The following is a 5,414-nucleotide window of genomic DNA, read 5'->3' on the forward strand; positions in this document are numbered from 1 at the left end:
CACTTATTAAAAAAGGTTGAAAGCCCCTGTACTAAAGCATGGTGTAGTAGTAGCCCATATTGCGCCATATGCTGGGCGCACGGTTATTTTTAGCCAGTATTTCGCCATAGCGGCGCACTATAACAAGGGAGTGCACCACTACAGCGAAGTAGCTGCTGGTCACATGCAGACGCATGGGGTCACTATGTCACCGTAGCGCATTGCTACCGCAATATAGCGTCACATGTAGACGTGCCCACCGAGGAGGAGGTAGATCCTTGGCTGTACAGTAGAGAGCCTGGGAGGCCTGAGCCCAGGGCTTGTCTCTCTTGTTCTGTGCAGGAGATTTAAATAGGTTTCAGGATACGTGTTTAAGTAGTGTGTGGAAACAGGAAGGTGAAAACATCCATATGAAGCATCTTACTGACTTGTAGTCTCTTCACTTTATCTACACCCTTCTTTAAAAGCTCCATTCCTGGGTGTCCTAAAGCAGTTGGAAATTATGCAAACTTCAGGAGAGCAGCATAATCAGAATTCAGACTTCTACAACGTCACTGGTCTCAGGTCACTAGATGTCACCTTTGGTATCGATAGCATTCGGAGGTGTCAATTTAACATGCTCTTTCAATGTGACCAGTGATGGATGGATGAGCAGAGATGCAAGAATACCTTGCGCCTCAGAGGCCAGCATAAAATCCAGCTCCACTTTCATGTCAACTTTAAGTTAGATTTTAACACATGCATCAAAGAGAATGCGTTTCCAAAAAAAAAAAATCTAATATTATGCTTCTGAATACAGAATTTACCTAAGTAAATAATTATTTTTAAACCCAAGATTTAAGCAGCTTTAGTATTCCACATTATGCTAATGTTTGACAATTACTAAGTGTGGGTATCAGCCGGTGTTTTTTTTTTTTTAAGTTTAATTTAAAGCAATTTGACATGGAAAGGTTATTACTTCAGTTGCCAATAAAAGCTGTACTTTTAACATAAGTGTACAGCAAGCCCTAGGGTATGTGACTATTATCTTTTCTGCAATTATGTGGTGTTCTACATAAATGTTAAAAAAAAAAAACTTAGAAATATCAAAAGTACTAACTTAAATACAATATAAAAAGTTGAATAGATAAAATGGGAAACCCAGTGCTGCAGACACAACATAGGTTGAGGTTTCCTCCTAGAGGTAATATAAGGAACAACGCCACCTGGCTTTGGCTACATACACCAATTCAGAGCATATATCTTAAAGACCGAACGCTGGAGAAACAGAATGCTGGCTGCTTTCATAAATATCTCGACTTGAAATGCAGCTGTTTTTGTTTTGCAAACTCACTGACATTTACAATATAGGCATCTTCTTCCAAAAGCTTAGCAATTTTCCATCACTTTGAGTTTTTTTCTTTTTTTTTTTTCTTTTTAAAAGGAAAAACCATTTCTTATCATCCCATCTAAGCTTCAGTTTTTCCCTGGTGAAAGGAAACATGGATTTGCTACTAAATCTAAGGCTGTTTTAGGTCAGGAGGGACTACAAACATTTGACCTTAACTCCTGCATTTTCCAAGCCACTGAACTGCATTCGGAAATACCGGTGTAAATGACCTAACCAGCACGCCATAGGTAATGCCGGGCAGAGCAAGGGATGAAAACCACTTCTCCCAAACCCCAACCCCCTGCCCGAATCCCAAAACCATCTCTTTGAGGGACAGGGCCTGATGAGGCTGTACCCAGAGGTCATCACCCCTTGTGAACTTTTGGAGGTCTTGTGCTTCCCCCTAAGGACAAGGGGGCAAAGCAGGGGTCAGTGGCAGCTTCATGGTTGCACAACAGGACAGTCACAGCAGACCTAGCTACTGCAGGCCTTGAATACAGACTGTTTTCCCTTACCAAACTATTCCTCAGACCATGAAGATAACTTGCCTGCTTTCAAGGATTCTCCATGTAGCATTGCCACCAGCACAGATGATAAACAAGGGAGTGGGGGCAGGAGCCAGTCAGGTCACATCAGGATAAAGCCTAACAGGAGCAGTATAAATGAGCAAGTTACATTTATTACATTCAATATTAAAGTTCAGGTAATGAAGCAACTGGCAGGGGGGAGCACAAGAAACCTTTCTGTTCTGGGACACCTGCTTTTTTACAGAAGAAAGCAAGAACTCTGTGCAAATCCAAACCGGTGGGAACATGTTCTCCTTGACTCCCCATTGCCTCTAGGCTTCAGGACTTTCTTCCACTTTCACTACTGACTTAGTGCTCGGTTAACCCTATAAAGTGGAACAAATCCCAGTGGGTCCCCTACCCTGACCTGTAAACTCGTAGGCATGTAAAATAGATCCTCCTGGGGGACACACATTACTGTGTCACACTCAATGGGGTGCTCAGAGCTTGGCTGGGTGTTATTAAAGCCCACTGCAAAAGGCCCAGTAAGAGACCACTCCCCCTGAAACTCCACATGACAGATCCTATAGATAAGGGAGACTCTTACATAAAGGACTCAGGAGATCTCCCAAAAAATGTAAGATGATACCAAACCCCTTTAGGCGATAAAGCCATTGAGGAATGCTGCACCCTGGGGAAAACGCCCTATCCAGAACATAAGCCAAGATCCCTGAAATGAGAAACCCCATTCTGCACAGACTAATGAGATTATATAGACCCAAAGAGAGAGAGAAAGAAAAAAAGGGGGCGGGGGCCTTACTTTAATTAGACCAGGGAAAAATGGACCAAACTCAGCAAGCTCCTTTAACTGGGATCTAGTAAAACAGGATCGCCTTTCGTTGCTTTGGGACAGCTTCCCATAGCCTTTCAGACTTAAAAGTGAGCGGACAAAGACAGATCTACACCCTATTAGGATGTCTAGAATTGGAAACGGAGGAGACTACAAAAGCCAGCCTAAGGTACTCTATTTCTAGCTTCCACACCAGCTTCAGATAAACCTCACATGGTCGCACCTCTTCCTATCTCCATACCCACATGTACAAAGGAGGACTTGACTAGTGCAGAGACCAAGTCTCTCTGGGTGCCTTACTTTTCTTTTTAAAATGTGCTTGTAGCCAGTGTAAAATGTCAGAGTGACCAGTTTATTCACCGACATCTCCTTTCCCTAACATGCATACATCTTAGGCGGTGAAAGATCAAGTTTTCCACAACAATCCTAACAATGTGCTCCAGCACTGAACCGGCATGATCATCTCTAGGCAGGAAAGCTTAATTCATTCTTGATAGCCTGCTTAGTCCTTCCTCCTGTTAGTGAGAAAGTGAGAACCTTGGTTTTAATTATAATGTCATTTGTGATAGTGGCTCATGTTTCAAATTAGCTAAAATTTGCTATTTTAGGCATTAAGAACTGCAATGCACTGTTCACTAGATGTCCAAGCCATGGTATATAAGCCCCACTAGGATCACTTGGAAGAGGTCCTGATGAGTTCACCAATGTTTGCGCATTAACCTTGCGATAAAAAGCCAGCCAGAGAGATGTGAGAATTGTACCAAGTCCTCCAGAGCATGACACAAAATGATGCAAGTGTGGCAGCTAATAGAGAGAAGAGGTTTCGTGAGCCCAGAAAAGCAATAAAACGCTTAAACCCTTAATTGTTTTGCTTGAAGATTTCTCCCAAATTAAGCTCTGCATAAGCTTGTGCGTTTGCAGAACACTGTCAATAAATTAGATCATGCACATGAATCAAGATTTCCAAGCCAAAAAACCTCGAGCTTTAAGTTGCTTAACAACGGGCCCCAGAAAAATAACTCCATATGAAACATGAGATATGTATTAATTATCAGTGGCGTAATAGAAAACTTAATAAAGACAAGTATCTTCTTGCACTTTAGCCACAAAAAAGGGTGATGGAACGTCAAGCAAGATGCATATCTAACAATGTGGTGCTGAATGTTACGTCTGAAACAATTATGGCAATTCACCACAATAACGGACAGCCAATGTGTGGAATTCCAGCACTTAATAAAAGTAATGACATTCATCCACCGTTATTTATGTTACGGTAACATATGGCTGCCAAATGAAAAACAAATGACAAGGATTTGCTAGGAAATTCCTTCCAGTAACTTCTCCTTGGTTGAACAGGTTACGTTTAGAGGGCCTCAGATGGAAAGCTACAGAAATGCAGAGTATCATCACCGGCATCATAATTATGCTGTACGTTACTTTTCTTTTTAAACTTTTAAACTTTTTAAACTTTTCTTTTTACTCTAAACAACAAGCCCCCTTCTATAATCCATATGGGTTTTTCCCTTTATTCAACTACATTGATTTCACTGGAGTTATTCCCCATTTACACCAGATAACTGGCAATTCCCCAAAAACTCACAGGAAAATGTTAAAGTAAAACTTTTGCAAATGTTAGAGCACCAACCCCTCCCCCCCCACCACCACCACCCAAAAAACCCCCCAAAAACAAAGGGCCAATTGTACCAATCATTAGGCATATGTTTAAGTATGTAAGCATTCCCCATTTATTTCAGTGGACTTTGGATCTGAGCCATTGTAATTACTAAACATAATTCTCTATTAAATGTAGCACTTTTCTTGCAGGGACCTATATTGTGGGTGTGTATATAAAAATCAAAAACTAGGAGAGAACCAGTGAATATAAACTGGTAACATTCAGGATCAAATGCAATGAATTGATTTATTTTCTTAATGCTATATCCAACTGGGTTTTTTTGTTCTTTTTTATGTTTGTTTTTACCTTTTGCAGATGTCACTGAAATGACTCAAATAACAAAACAGCCAAAAAACAGTGTTTTGCCAGGACCAAGGAATATCGTTTGCTTTAAAAAAAAAAAAAAAAAGTGTGCCCCTGTTAAACTAAATAACAGCTGAAACCTTACTTGCAATAAACATACCTATATAGACTAATGTAACAGCTTTGAATGCAAAGTGCAAAAAAAAAATTTTAAATGTTGAAATGAAGGATGACATATGTTATTGTCTACAATATTATCTGTGTACTAAATGAGAAGACAGGTCTTCAAGCAAGATTTGAAACAAGCAAGCAATCATTTTATTCAAAGATGGTCATTTACACCATCTGGGCCAAAATCGACACTAATACAAACTCTGTTAAATACGTGGCGAAGTGTTGTGTGTGACGATACTTTAAGATAACAATTCTGTTTATTGTGACATAAAAGAGGCCTAATCTTATGAAACGTTGAGCTTTTTTTCTGGGTGTAGCTAAGCACGCACACCTTGCAAAGTTCAGTTGGAACGAAGGGTCTTTTCTGGCTGCTTACAGACCTCATTTTCAGGTTTGGAAAATGCCACAAAGCGGGGAAGTTCTTCGCTCCTTCCTACCACAAGCTCTGACCGCCACCAAAGGCCAAATTATGGCCTGTCATGTCATCTGAAACTTTGGAGGCCAAGCACATTACGGCAGCCTGCAGATCCATTGCTTGAGCCAGCTTTCCAGCAGGAA

This window comes from Alligator sinensis, unplaced genomic scaffold (genome assembly GCF_000455745.1).
Source record: "Alligator sinensis unplaced genomic scaffold, ASM45574v1 scaffold121_1, whole genome shotgun sequence".
Classification (NCBI taxonomy): domain Eukaryota; kingdom Metazoa; phylum Chordata; order Crocodylia; family Alligatoridae; genus Alligator; species Alligator sinensis.